This window comes from Chiloscyllium plagiosum, unplaced genomic scaffold, assembly GCF_037043375.1.
Source record: "Chiloscyllium plagiosum isolate Xiang-an unplaced genomic scaffold, Cpla_swu_hap1 HiC_scaffold_43, whole genome shotgun sequence".
Taxonomy (NCBI): domain Eukaryota; kingdom Metazoa; phylum Chordata; class Chondrichthyes; order Orectolobiformes; family Hemiscylliidae; genus Chiloscyllium; species Chiloscyllium plagiosum.
In genome coordinates, this window is record NW_028270181.1 from 1,102,005 (window position 1) to 1,117,716 (window position 15,712).

The 15,712-nt window shown below is 45.8% G+C and overlaps 1 protein-coding gene across 2 annotated transcripts in view; it reads left to right on the plus strand.

Annotated features, from left to right (window-relative positions):
• LOC122541951 (wings apart-like protein homolog) overlaps nt 1-15,712 on the plus strand; it is a 209,272-nt gene that overhangs the window by 51,343 nt on the left and 142,217 nt on the right. The window lies entirely within an intron of this gene.

Below are 15,712 nucleotides of genomic sequence, written 5' to 3' on the forward strand. Positions count from 1 at the left end.
CCACATTTTTCAACTAAATTCAGTGGTCACCTATTTAAAACAAAGGTGTTGTGAAATTTTAAGGGCCATGAGGCTTTGGAGCTCTCCTCCTGAGAAGGTGCCGGAAGGAGAGTCCTTGAATAGTTTTAAAGCTTAGTAGAGAGGTTCTTCTTGAAGAGTATAAAAGATTGAGATAGACAAGAACGCAGATTTCAGCTTCAGCCTGATGGGCCAGCTTATTGACTGGCAGAACAGTCTTGAGGGTCTGAATAGTCTCCCCTTCCTCCTACTTGTTTGTTTGTGATGCTGTATTTGATAATGAGATTGATAACATTTGCAGCCTGGTTTGTACTTGAGCTGTTATCAATTCCAACAGGTGTTTTAAAATTCACTCGTGAGGGATGGACTATGGCATTTATGACTGCAGATGCTGGAAACCAGATTCTGGATCAATGGTGCTGGAAGAGCACAGCAGTTCAGGCAGCATCGAGGAGCTTCAGCAAAATCGATGTTTTGGGCAAAAGCCCTTCATCAGGAATAAAGGCAGAGAGCCTGAAGCGTGGAGAGATAAGCTAGAGGAGGGTGGGGGTGGGGAGAGAGTAGCATAGAGTACAATGGGTGAGTGGGGGAGGAGATGAAGGTGATAGGTCAGGGAGGAGAGGGTGGAGTGGATAGGTGGAAAAGGAGCTGGGCAGGTCAGACAAGTCCGGACAAGTCAAGGGGACTGGAAGTTTGAAACTAGGATGAGGTGGGGGAAGGGGAAATGAGGAAGCTGTTGAAGTCCACATTGATGTATTTATTGTGCATTCCAAGTTGTTGTTGAAAGGTGATGGTGAGCTGCAGTCAGTGTGCTGTCGGTTGATTCACAATGCCCTTTGGGAGGTACTTCCAGGATTTTGACCCAGCAACAATGAAGGAATGGCAATATGTTTCCAAGTCAGGATGATGAGCGGCTTGGAGAGGATGTTGAAAGTGGTGGTGTTCTTGTGTATCTACTGTCATGTCCTTCTGCATGGAACTGGTCATGAGTTGGAAGGTACTGTCTAAGGATCTTCTGAATTTTTTTCAGTGTACCTTGTAGATAGTGCACAGTACTGCTACTGAGGGCAATGGTGGAGGTAATGGATGTGGTGCCAGTCAAGTATGCTGCTTTTTTCTGGATGGTGTCAAACTTCTTCCAAGTGTTACTGGAACTGCACCATTCCAAGCAAGTGTGAAGTATTCCACCACACTTCTGATTTGTACCTTGGAGATGATGGACAGGCTTTGGGGAGTTGTGTGGTAAGATATTTGTACACCTAGCCTCTGACCTGCTCTTGTAGTCACTTTGTGGCGAGTTTCTGGTTGATAGTAACCCAAAGGATGTTGATAGTCAGATATTGTGATGGGAACACCATTGAAAGTCGAAGGTGGTAGTTAGATCATTTCCTATTGGAGATGGTCATTGCCTGGCATTTGTGAGCCATGAATGTTACCTGCCACTTGGATATTATCGAGATCTTGTATTTGAATATGGACTGTTTCATTATCTGAGGAGTTGTGAATGGTGCTGAACATTCACAATTATCGGCGAATACCCCCACTTCAGACCTTGTGATGAAGGGAAGGTCATTGAAGCAGCTGATGATGGTTGGGCCCGGGACATTACTCTGCAGAAGTTCTTCAGAGATTCTGGAGCTGAGATGACCACAATCATCATCTATGTACTAGGCATGAATCCAACCAACAAAAAATCTGCCCCTGATTCCAATTGATCCAGTTTTGCTAGAACTCCTTGAGGCCACACTCTTGAGTGCAGCCTTGATGTCCAGGGCTGTTGCACTCCTCTCACTACTGAAGTTCAGCTCTTTTGTCCATGTTGTAAACAAGGCTGTAGTGATGTCTGTAGCTGAGTGGCCCTGGCGAAACCCAAACTGGGCATCACCTGAACCGGCTATTGCTGACCTGAGTGCTGCTTTAAAGCACTGATGACACCCTCCATTGTAGACCAATGGAGTTGTACTTGGCTGGATTTGATTTTTTTTTTTGTGTGTGTACAGGATGTACCTGGGCAATTTTCCACATTGTTGGGTAGATGCCAGTATTGTAACTACTAGAAGAGCTTGACTAGTCTAGTGCCAAGTTCCGGAGCACAAGTTGTCTTGCCTATTGCTGGGATTCAAGGTTTTTGTAAAGATTTGTAGCTTGGGTGCCAATTGTCATGCTTCTGGGTTTGTTCGCTGAGGTAGGAAGTTGATTTGCAGACATTTGGTCCCATCAAGGTGACATCTTCAGTACTTTGGAGCTTCCTGTGAAGTGCTGCTGTACTGTCTGTTCTGGAATTTATTTGGTTCAGTTTCTGCTGCTTCCAATTGCTGATTCCGGTTGTTTGTCCTAGTACAACCGGAAGCAGCAGAAACTGAACTAAATAAATTCCAGAAGAGAGTGCAGCAGCGCTTCTCAGGAAGCGGCACAGTACTGAAGATGTCACCTAGGCGGGACCAAACATCTGCAAATCCACTTCCTAGCTCAGCGAACTTACTCTCCACTATTGCTGGGTTGTTATGAGGACCCATAGCATTTGCAACAACCAGTGCCTCAAAGTGTTCCTTTATATCACATGGATTGAATTAAATTGGCTGAAGGCTGGCATCTGTGATGGGGACCACTGAAGGAGGCTGAAATGGGTCATTTACTTTGCATTTCTGGCTGAAAGCTGCTGTAAATGCTTCAGCCTTATCTTGTGCACTGATTACACTGGATCCTTCGATCATTCAGGGTGTGTATATTTGTGGAGCCGCCGCCTCCAGGGAATTTTTAATTGTCTGCTACCACGGGCAACAGGCTGTTGCTTGACTCGTCTGTGAGACAGTCTCCCAATTTTAGTACCAGACCCCAGATGTAGTAAGGAAAGTCTTGCAGAGTCCGCAGAATGTTTCTGCAGTTGTCTTTTCTAGTGTACAGGTCAATTCCAGGTGATTGTCTGGTTTCCTTTCTTTTTTGAGACTTTTTAAGTATTTGATATAACTGAGTAGCTTTCTAGACCATTTTAGAGGATACTTGAGAGTTGGCCACATTGCTGTGGGTCTGGGGCCAAACCAGGTGAGGGTGACAGATTTCTTTCCCTGGAAGGATGTCAGTGAGCCAGATGGAGTTTTGCAACAATCAACAATGGTTTCACAGTCATCAGATTCTTAGTTCCAGATTTTTTATTATTGTGTTAAAATTCCATCATCTGGGTGGCATTGTGGTTCATAGAACAATACAGCACAGAACAGGCCCTTCAGCCCACGATGTTGTGCCGACCACTGATCCTCATGTATGCACCCTCAAATTTCTGTGACCATATGCATGTCCAGCAGGTCTCTTAAATGTCCCCAATGACCCTGCCTCCACAACTGCTGCTGGCAACGCATTCCATGCTCTCACAACTCTGTGTAAAGAACCCGCCTCTGACATCCCCTCTATACTTTCCTCCAACCAGCTTAAAACTATGATCCCTCGTGTTAGTCATTTCTGCCCTGGGAAATAGTCTCTGGCTATCAACTCTATCTATGCCTCTCATTACCTTGTATACCTCAAATTAGGTCCCCTCTTCTCCTCCTTTTCTCCAATGAAAAAAGTCCGAGCTCAGTCAACCCCTCATAAAATAAGCCCTCCAGTCCAGGCGGCATCCTAGTAAATCTCCTCTGAACCCGCTCCAAAGCATCCACATCTTTCTTATAATAGGGCGACCAGAACTGGACGGAGTATTCCAAGTGCGGTCTAACCAAAGTTTTATAGAGCTGCAACAAGATCTCGCGACTCTTAAACTCAATCCCCCTGTTAATGAAAGCCAGTGGTTTGCAATGCTGCCTCACCCGAGTCTGCAGGTCATTGGTTGAGTTTCTGGATTAATAGTCTAGCAATAATATCACAAGGCCATTGCCTCCCCTCTTGGTTTTCCCCAAGATCATCTTCCTGGAAGAGTTACTGCTTTCTTTGGATTATGCTGCACAATGTCTCACAGAAGCTGTTTGAGGACTTATTCCAGCTTTTACCATGATTCACCTTGATTCTGCTAAACTTTAGTGATAATTTGGAGATGCCAGTGTTGGACTGGGGTGTGCAAAGTTAAAACTCACACAACACCAGGTTATAGTCCAACAGGTTTAATTAGAAGCACTAGCATTTGGAGCGGTTCTCCTTCATCAGGTGATTGTGGAGTACACAATTGTAAGACACAGAATTTATAGCAAAAGTTTACAGTATGATGTAACTGAAATTATACATTGAAAAATAACTTGGTTGTTTAAGTCTCTCATCTGGTAGAATGACCATGTTAGTTTCACTTTCATGTGTAAATCACAAAACCTTTTTTTAAAAATTACATTCTCAGGTTGACTCATTGTTCGTAGCAAACTGTCTGGCTTTCAGGACAGCTCCATACAACCCTGTCACAGTAGGCGCTGCGAGACGTGCCAGAATGTAGACATCGATATCACCGTTACACGTGGGGACACCTCCCACTATGTACATGGCAGGTACTCCTGTGACTCAGCCAACCTTGTCTATGTCATATGCTACAGGCAAGGATGCCCTGAGGCATGGTTCATTGGTGAAACCCTGAGGCTACGGCAACGGATGAATGGGCACCGCACAACAATCAACACACAGGAGTATTCCCTCCCAGTTGGGGAACACTTCAGCAGTCCAGGGCATTCAATCTTGGACTTTGGGTGACCATCCTCCAGAGCAGACTTGGAGACGGGCAGCAGCTAAAAGTGGCCGAGCAGAGGCTGATAGCGAAGTTTGGTACCCACAGGGAGGGCCTCACCGGGACCTCTAGTTCATGTCTCACTGCAGGTGACCACCATTGCACTATATATACGTGCACGCGCACACACACAGACACTCCTATACGCACACTCTGGCACACACACACTCTCACAGACTTAAACCCCTTTACGCTCTCGCACGCAAGTATATGCTCCCTCTCTCAGACACTCACAACCCCCCACCCCATGCGCATGCACACACACATTCGCACATGCGCAGCACACACATTCACAAGTACACACAGGTTTGTGGGGTGAATTTGTACTTGCAGAGTTCCTTGTACGTGCTCAAAAACTGCATGAATCCACGTAAGACTCTGTTAAATCATTTTTTAGATTAGAATCGGTCTAAACATTATGGAACAGACAACAGCACACAGGGGACTAACACCTTCAGTATATTATCTGGGCTGACACCAGTTGTTAAAGTTAACCTGAGAATGTAACTTTTTTTTAAAAAAAAAGCTTTGTGATTTACATATGAAAGCTGTGAAACTAACATGGTCATTCTAACAGATGAGAGACTTAACAAAGAATCAAGGTATTTTTCAATGTATAATTTCAGTTATCACACTGTAAACATTCACTATAAATTCTGTCTTACAATTGTGTACTCTACAACCACCAGATGAAGGCGCAGCGCTCCGAAAGCTAGTGCTTCCAATTAAACCTGCTGGACTATAATCTGGTGTTGTGATTTTAAACTTTAGTGAAACAGCATTCGTGAAGCCAGTGCAAAACCTCAACTGCTCGAACTCTAGATATCATAATTTATTGGATTGAGTGGGGTGTGTCACAATGAACTTTTTATTATGCAATTCGATTGCAATCTTAAAACAATTTTTGCTTCCTTATTTAAATTGACCCTTCATTATTGAGATGAGGGAGTAAATAGCATGCATTATCATTTTGGGATTAATGAATTGTCATGATGTGCTTGCAAGTGTGACTGCATTTTGTTGCTTGCTTGGACCAATCTTGTCAAATATCAGCAGGAACTGCAATGAAAAGTATATCTCAGTGACAATTAATCATAACAGACTTTGTCACAGAGTGGTAAGATACCAGTCACAAGTCTGTGTGAACTGGTAGCTTTAAACGCATTGTCTGTAACATTGTAAAATATCCAAGGGTAGAACAAATAATTGGAGAAGCAAGTGTACTGTGATAATTTAATGGCAGCCCTGACCTTGTGCTGTGATCAGATAGTATTGTGGAGTTCCAAACCTAATTCACAAATAAAGCCATGCTGACACACTGCTGCCAACAAATTGTGTCTGACCCTCTGATAGCTTAGATTCTTAGTTATAGATTCATCTTCCTGACTCAACTCTAGAATGTAAGTCTACTCTTGCTGTAGCAAATAGAGCTGAAAGGTTCAAATGATAAAAACTGCAGGAGACATGGTCTTGCTAGTGACCATGCTTGTTTAAACCCTGATCATTACTGTGAAGTATGTGTACACATTTGTTTGTGTATTTAGGAGGGTAGACAGTAGTGCATTTGTGTATATCCACAGATACAATTGATGCTGTCTACTTATTTGTACTCCAACAACATGCTTGTGTAATTTGAAATATTCCTGCTGTAGTTACTAGCCATTACTTCTTCCACACATTTAACATCACTGTTTATGTTAAGCAAAGAAAAACCAAAGAACTGTGGATGATGGAAATCAGAAACAAAAACAGGAATTGCTGGAAAATATCATCAGATCTGGCAACATCTCTGAGACAAAGCAGAATTAACATTTTTGGCTCCAGTGAGGAAGTGTCACTGGACCTGAAACATTAACTCTGCTTTCTCTCCACAGACTCTGCAAGATCTGCTGTTGCCTTTTGGGGTGTGTGTGTGTGAATTTACTATTGTGCACCCATTCGAGGTCTTGCCAGCTTCACTGCAAATTCAAGGTGCTTCTTTTGGGCGGGTAGTCTCTTATGGCTTAGATTCACTAAGATTGTTTTTCAACAGTGGTATTGGTTTTACATCGACACAAGATGCCACAAGCTCATTTCCAGCACTGTTTGAGGCTCTTGGGCCAAACTGGTGAATCATGTGTCATTAATGGAACTGAAAGCGCACTGCAAGACCACCTGTGTACCAGACATTTGTTATCTATCTGCCAACAGCTCCTATTTATGGCTAGCTGTCTCTAAGAATCCAAACTAGCAAGAATGAATCCCTATTTTAAGTGAATTAATTCAGATTTTACTGATTACCAAAATATTTATCTTCCTTCTTGATAAACACAAGTCAAGAGTAATAGCAGTCAATTCACCTCCACCAAATTTAACAAATAATACAGCTGATTTAGTTATCTCCTATTGTTTACCCTGTATAATTAAGCATAAGTAATCCTTGATACAGAAGAAACAGTCCTGTCATCCATAGCACGTCAACAGGCCCTTGTTCCCAACAGATCTGTATCTTCATTCCGCATGGGGTTCCTCTCTACTTTCCATTCACCAAATCAGCATATCCTTGTATTCCTTTCTCCATGTTTATCTTTCCAGCAGTGAAAAAGCAGAACGGTGTGTTGCTTCCCTGGTGCCAGGATCAAGGATGTCTCAGAGGGTGCAGAATGTTCTCACGGGGGAGAGGGGCCAGCAGGAGGTCATTGTCCACATTGGAACCAACGACATAGGAAGGGAAAAGGTTGAGACTCTGAAAGGAGATTACAGACAGTTCGGCAGAAATTTTAAAAGTAGGTCCTCGAAAAGTAATTTCTAGCTTACTCCCGGTGCTACGATATAGTGACGGCAGGAATAGGAGGATAGAGCAGATGAATGCATGGCTGAGGAGCTGGTGTATGGGGGAAAGGATTCACATTTTTGGATCATTGGAATCTCTTTTGGGGTAGAAGTGACCTGTACAGGAAGGGCGGATTGCACCTAAATTGAAAGGGGACTAATATACTGTCAGGGAGATTTGCTAGAGCTGCTCGGGAGGATTTAAATGAAAGGTGGGGTGGTGGGACCCAGGGAGATAGTGAGGAAAGAGATCAATCTGAGACTGGTACGGTTGAGAACAGAAGCAAGTCAAACAGTCAGGGCAGGCAGGGACAAGGTAGGACAAAGAAATTAAACTGCATTTATTTCAATGCAAGGGGCCTAACAGGGAAGGCAGATGAACTCAGGACATGGTTAGGAACATGAGACTGGGATATCATAGCAATTACGGAAACATGGCTCAGGGATGGACAGGACTGGCAGCTTAATGTTCCAGGATACAAATGCTACAGGAAGGATAGGAAGGGAGGCAAGAGAGGAGGGGAGTGGCATTTTTGATAAGGGATAGCATTACAGCTGTACTGAGGAATGATATTCCCGGAAATACATCCAGTGAAGTTATTTGGGTAGAACTGAAAAATAAGAAGGAGATGATAATCTTATTGGGATTGTATTATAGACCCCCAATAGTCAGAGGGAAATTGAGAAACAAACTTCTAAGGAGATCTCGGCTATACGTAAGAAAAGTAGGGTGGTTATGGTAGGGGATTTTAACTTTCCAAACATAGACTGGGACTGCCATAGTGTTAAGGGTTTAGATGGAGAGGAATTTAAGTGTTGTCAAGACAATTTCTGATTCATTATGTGGATGATACCTACGAGAGAAGATGCAAAACTTGACTTACTCTTGGGAAATAAGGCAGGGCAGGTGACTGAGGTGTCAGTGGGGGAGCACTTTGGAGTTAGTGACCATAATTCTATTAGATTTAAAATAGTGATGGAAAAGGATAGACCAGATATAAAAGTTGAAGTTCTAAATTGGAGGAAGGGCAATTTTGACGATATTAGGTAAGAACTTTCAAAAGCTGTTTGGGCGCAGATGTTCGCAGGTAAAGGGACAGCTGGAAAATGGGCAGCCTTCCGAAATGAGATAACGAGAGTTAAGAGAAAGTATGTTGCTGTTAGCGTGAAAGGGAAGGTTGGTAGGTATAGGGAATGCTGGATGACTAAAGACATTGAGGGTTTGGTTAAGACAAAGAAGGAATATGTCAGGTATAGACAGGATAGATCGAGTGAACCCTTAGAGTATAAAGGTAGTAGGAGTATACTTAAGAGGGAAATTAGGAAGGCAAAAAGGGGACATGAGATTGCTTTGGCAAATAGAATTAAGGAGAATCCAAAAAGGTTTTACAAATACATTAAAGGCAAAAGGGTTACTAGTGAGAGAATAGGGCCCCTCAAAGATCAGCAAGGCAGCCTTTGTGTGGAGCCGCAGAAAATGGGGGAGATACTAAATGAGTATTTTGCATCAGTGTTTACTGAGGGAAAGGATATGGAAGATATAGACTGTAGGGTAATAGATGGTGACATCTTGCAAAATGTCCATATTACAGAGGAGGAAGTGCTGGATGTCTGGAAACACAAGTGGATAAATCCCCACAACTCTGTGGGAAGCTAGAGAAGTGATTGCTGGGCCTCTTGCTGAGATATTTGTATCATCGATAGTCACAGGTGAGGTGCCAGAAGATTGGAAGTTGGCTAATGTGGTGCCACTGTTTAAGAAGGGTGGTAAGGACATGCCAGGGAACTACAGACCAGTGATCCTGACGCTGGTGGTGATCAAGTTGTTTGAGGGAATCCTGAGGGACAGGATGTACATGTATTTGGAAAGGCAAGGACTAATTAGAGATGGTCAACATGGTTTTGTGCTTGGGAAATCATGTTTCACAAACTTGATTGAGTTTTTTGATGAAGTAACAAAGAAGATTGAGGGCAGAGCGATAGATGTGATTTATTTGGACTTCAGTAAGGCGTTCGGCACGGTTCCTCATGGAGACTGATTAGCAAGATTAGATCTCGTGGAATACAGGGAGAACTAGCCATTTGGATACAGAACTGGCTCAGAGGTAGAAGATAGAGGGTGGTGGTGGAGGGTTGTTTTTCAGACTGGAGGCCTGTGAACCAGTAGGAGTGCCACAAGGATCGGTGCTGGGTCCTCTACATTTTGTCATTTACATAAATGATTTGGATACGAGAGGTGTAGTTAGTAAGTTTGCAGATGACTCCAAAATTGGAGGTGTAGTGGACAGCTAAGAGAGTTACCTCAGATTACAACCGGATCTTGAACAGATGAGCCAATGGGCTGAGAAGTGGCAGATGGAGTTTAATTCAGTTAAATGCGAGATGCTGCATTTTGGGAAAGTAAATCTTAGCAGGATTTATACACTTAATGTGTAAGGTCCTTGGGAGTGTTGCTGAACAAAGAGACCTTGAAGTGCAGGTTCATAGCTCCTTGAAAGTGGAGTCACAGGTAGATAGGATAGTGAAGAAGGCGTTTGGTATGCTTTTCTTTATTAGAGTATTGAGTATAGGAGTTGGGACTACACTGGCCCCACCCCCCACCTTTTCCTCCGCTACATCGATGACTGTATCGGCGCCGCCTCGTGCTCCCACGAGGAGGTTGAACAGTTCATCCACTTCACCAACACCTTCCACCCCGACCTCAAATTCACCTGGACAGTCTCAGATTCCTCCCTCCCCTTCCTCGACCTTTCTATTTCTATCTCAGGCGACCGAATCAACACGGACATCTACTACAAACCGACCGACTCCCACAGCTACCTGGACTACACCTCCTCCCATCCTGCCCCCTGTAAAAACGCCATCCCATTCTCCCAATTCCTTCGACTCTGCCGCATCTGCTCCCAGGAGGACCAGTTCCAAAAACGCACAACCCAGATGGCCTCCTTCTTCAAGGACCGCAATTTCCCCCCCAACGTGGTCGACGATGCCCTCCACAGCATTTCTCCCACTTCCCGCTCCTCCGCCCTTGAGCCCCGCCCCTCCAACCGCCACCAGGACAGAACCCCACTGGTCCTCACCTACCACCCCACCAATCTCCATGTTCAGCACATCATCCGCCGTCATTTCCGCCACCTCCAAACGGACCCCACCACCAAGAATATATTTCCCTCCCCTCCTCTATCAGCATTCCGTAAAGACCACTCCCTCCGTGACTCCCTCGTCAAGTCCACACCCCCCACCAACCCAACCTCCACTCCCGGCACCTTCCCCTGCAACCTCAGGAGGTGCAAGACTTGCGCCCACACCTCCCCCCTCACCTCCCTCCAAGGCCCCAAAGGAAACTTCCATATCCACCACAGATTCACCTGCACCTCCACACACATCATCTATTGCATCCTCTGCACCCGATGTGGCCTCCTCTATATTGGGGAGACAGGCCGGCTACTTGCGGAGCGTTTCAGAGAACACCTCTGGGACACCCGGACCAACCAACCCAACCACCCTGTGGCTCAACATTTCAATTCCCCCTCCCACTCCACCAAGGATATGCAGGTCTTTGGACTCCTCCATCGCCAGACCACAACAAAACGACGGTTGGAGGAAGAACGCCTCATCTTCCACCTAGGAACCCTCCAACCACAAGGGATGAACTCGGATTTCACCAGTTTCCTCATTTCCCCTCCCCCCACCTTGTCTCAGTATAATCCATCGAATTCAGCACCGCCTTCCTAACCTGCAATCTTCTTCCCGACCTCTCCGCCCCCACCCCAGTCTGACCTATCACCCTCACCTTGACCTCTTTCCACCTATCACATTTCTGACGCCCCTCCCCCAAGTCCCTCCTCCCTACCTTTTATCTTAGCCTGCTGGACAAACTTTCCTCCTTCCTGAAGAAGGGCTTATGCCCGAAACGTCGATTCTCCTGTTCCCTGGATGCTGCCTGACCTGTGCTTTTCCAGCAACACATTTTCAGCACAGGAGTTGGGAGGTCATGTTGCGGCTGTACAGGACATTGGTTAGGCCACTGTTGGAATATTGTGTGCAATTCTGGCCTCCTTCCTATCTGAAAGATGTTGTGAAACTTGAAGGGGTTCAGAAAAGATTTACAAGGATGTTGCCAGGATTGGAGGATTTGAGCTATAGGAAGAGACTGAACAGGCTGGGGCTGTTTGCCCTGGAGCGTTGGAGGCTGAGAGGTAACCTTCTCGAGGTTTACAAAATTGAGGAGCATGGATAGGACAAGTAGGCTTTTTCCTGGAATCGGGGAGTCCAGAACTCTAGGATCTAGGTTTAGGGTGAGAGGTGAAAATGTGTTGCTGGAAAAGCGCAGCAGGTCAGGCAGCATCCAAGGAACAGGAGAATCGACGTTTCGGGCATAAGCCCTTCAGAAATGAGGAAAGTGTGTCCAGCAGGCTAAGATAAAAGGTAGGGAGGAGGCACTTGGGGGAGGGATGAGGGAAATGTGATAGGTGGATGGAGGTCAAGGTGAGGGTGATAGGCCAGAGTGGGGTGGGGGGGGGGGAGAGGTCAGGAAGAAGATTGCAGGTTAGGAAGGTGGTGCTGAGTTCGAGGGATTTGACTGAGACAAGGTGGGGGGAGTGGAAATGAAATTGGAGAAATCTGAGTTCATCCCTTGTGGTTGGAGGGTTCCTAGGTGGAAGATGAGGCACTCTTCCTCCAACCGTCGTGTTGCTATGATCTGGTGATGGAGGAGTCCAAGGACCTGCATGTCCTTGGTGGAGTGGGAGGGGGAGTTGAAGTGTTGAGCCAAGGGGTGGTTGGGTTGGTTGGTCCGGGTGTCCCAGAGGTGTTCTCTGAAACGTTCCGCAAGTAGGTGGCCTGTCTCCCCAATATAGAGGAGGCCACATCGGGTGCAGAGGATGCAATAAATGATGTGTGTGGAAGTGCAGGTGAATTTGTGGCAGATATGGAAGTATCCCTTGGGGCCTTGGAGGGAAGTAAGGGGGGGGGAGGTGTGGGTGCAAGTTTTGCATTTCATGCGGTTGCAGGGGAAGGTGCAGGGAGTGGAGGTTGGGTTGGTGAGGGGTGTGGACCTGACGAGGGAGTCACGGAGGGAGTGGCCTTTTTAACGCTGATAGAGGAGGGGAGGGAAGTATATCCCTGGTGATGGGGTCCGTTTGGAGGTGGCGGAAATGATGGCGAATGATACGCTGTATATGGAGGTTGGTGGGGTGGTAGGTGAGGACCAGTGGGGTTCTGTCCTGGTGGAGGTTGGAGGGGCGGGGCTCAAGGGCGGAGGAGCGAGACGTGGAGGAGATGCGGTGGAGGGCATCGTCGACCACGTCTGGGGGGAAATTGCGGTCCTTGAAGAAAAAGACCATCTGGGTTATTTGGTTTTGGAACTGGTCCTCCTGGGAGCAGATGCGGCGGAGACGAAGGAATTGGGAATATGGGAAGGCGTTTTTACAGGGGGCAGGGTGGGAGGAGGTGTAGTCTTGGTAACTGTGGGAGTCGGTCGGTTTATAGTAAATGTCCGTGTTGATTTGGTCGCCCGAGATAGAAATGGAAAGGTCGAGGAAGGGGAGGGAGGAATCTGAGACGGTCCAGGTGAATTTGAGGTCGGGGTGGAAGGTGTTGGTGAAGTGGATGAACTGTTCAACCTCCTCGTTGGAGCACGAGGCAGCGCCGATACAGTCATCGATGCATCGGAGGAAAAGGTGGAGGGTGGTGCCAGTGTAGCTGTGGAAGATGGACTGTTCCACATATCCTACGAAGAGGCAGGCATAGCTGGGGCCCATGCGGGTGCCCATGGCTACTCCTTTGGTTTGGCGGAAGTGGGAGGATTGGAAAAATAAGTTGTTCAGGGTGAGGACCAGTTCAGTCAGTCGAAAGAGGGTGTCAGTGGAAGGGTACTGGTTGGTACGGCGGGAAAGGAAGAAGCGGAGGGCTTTGAGTCCTTTGTGATGGGGGATGGAGGTGTATAGGGACTGGATGTCCATGGTGAAGATAAGGTGTTGGGGACCGGGGAAGCGCAAATCATGGAGGAGGTGGAGGGCGTGGGTGGTGTCCCGAATGTAGGTGGGGAGTTCTTGGACCAAGGGGGACAGGACCGTGTCGAGGTATGCAGAGATGAGTTCGGTGGGGCAGGAGCAGGCTGAGACAATGGGTCGGCCCGGGCAGTCAGGTTTGTGGATTTTGGGCAGGAGGTAGAAACGGGAGGTGTGGGGTTGTGGGACTATAAGGTTGCAGGCGGTGGATGGGAGATCCCCTGAGGTGATGAGGTTATGGATGGTCTGGGAGATGATGGTTTGGTGGTGGGGGGTGGGGTCATGGTCAAGGGGGCAGTAGGAGGAGGTGTCCGCGAGCTGGCGTTTAGCCTCAGCAGTGTAAAGGTCGTGCGCCAAACTACTACCGCGCCTCCCTTGTCTGCCGGTTTGATAGTGAGGCTTTGAGGGTGAGAGGTTGGAGTGGGTGAGAGGGGAAAGATATAAAAGAGACCTATGGGGCAACTTTTTCACGCAGAGGGTGATATGTGTATGGAATGAGCTGCCAGAGGAAGTGGTGGAGGCGGGTCCAATTGAACAATTAAGAGGCATTTGGATGTGTATATGAATAGGAAAGGTTTGGAGGGATATGTGCCTGGTGCTGGCAGGTGGGACTAGATTGGGTGGGATATTTGGTCGGCGTGGACGGGTTGGACCGAAGGATCTGTTTCCATGCTGTACATCTCTGACTCTACTACTTGTTCTTCTCAGACTTGCAAAACTGAACACTGTTCAAATCTTTATAATTATAGTTACAGGTTTCATAAATACAGTTCATAAACTGCTGATACTTGTACACTGACAATTGCTATTTTTCGTCTTTGGATGATTTTGAATTGTTGGATTCCTAAGTGTCACTTGGATAGTTTAATTGTCCTGCAGCAGTGAGCAGCGAGTTTATACCAAACAATGATAATTTGTGTATTCTCCATTATGTAGGTAGGACTTAGTAACAAATAATTTGAAAATTGGGGCTTGAGTGCCATCCTGATGTTTTATTATTTTAAAGTGCTGAAGAAACTCTGGTCTGGTATTATCTATGGAGAGAAAACCAGACATTGTTTCACTTCAAGATGACACTTTGAAACTTGAAATGTTAATTGTTTCGCTTTTTGCAAATTATACCAGATCTGTTGAGGTTCCATCTGACTTTTTTCACATTTCAGATTTCCAGCATCTACTTGCACTAGCTTTTGTTATATTGTCTGTTTGATTTGTTGTCTCCTGTACAAATGGGGTGATAACATCTGACGTGTGCAATTTAACCATTGGTCTGCAATAGTGCAAGCAGTTTTGTTGACAGTATTCATCAAAGAGCTAGTCTTGGAACATGGTTTAGCAAGATGCTACCAATTAAAATTGTGCTATCAAGAAGAGTTGGCCCAAGTGAAAACAAAAACATTTGGGCAGGTGACCGTTAGTTAGTTAAAGGTATGTTTTGACAAATTCCTTAAGAGGGAAGGGGAGGTTTAGCAGATCTGTTGTACGCTTGTCTGTATCTTAACTGATGATTTGGACTGATAAGTAATATCAATGCATAACAAACAGCAATCTAGCCTTTCAAACTAGTTATGCATTGTCAGTGGCAATTTGTTACTTTCAAAAAAATTTACTATTTAAAAATTTAACTTAGCACTGTTGATGTTTGTGTTCCAGTTTGTCTGATTTCCTCGTGGTTTAGGTACTGAATTGCACAACACAAAAGGTACACACTTTGATTCCCAAACTTGGCTGGACAACCTGAAAGAAGCTCAGTTGGCTGGATGGCTCATTGGTGATGCAGAATGGTGCCACCAGCGTGGGTTCAATTCCCATACTGATAGAGGTGACCATGAAGGTCCCACCTTCTCAATCTCTCCCCTTGCCCTTGGTGACCTGTATGTTAAGCCAACACCACTTTCATCTGTAATGAGCCAACAGCCCCATGCACCTCTGGAGCTATGGTGACTTTACCTTTAATCAGAAAAGTCTTGGAATTTCCAGTGCCTGCCTTTCCTTGTCTGAGGTGTTTAAACAAAACACTGGATGGTTATCGAGAGCTAAAATAAAAATGATCTTCCAAAATTCTCATGTTGGCAAATGAAAAGAAATCTAATTTGGTTAAAATGTTCTGTTATTAAGGAATTCCTTCTTACAGAATAACCAGGAGAAAGAAGTCAAACCTCTGTTACTTCACCCA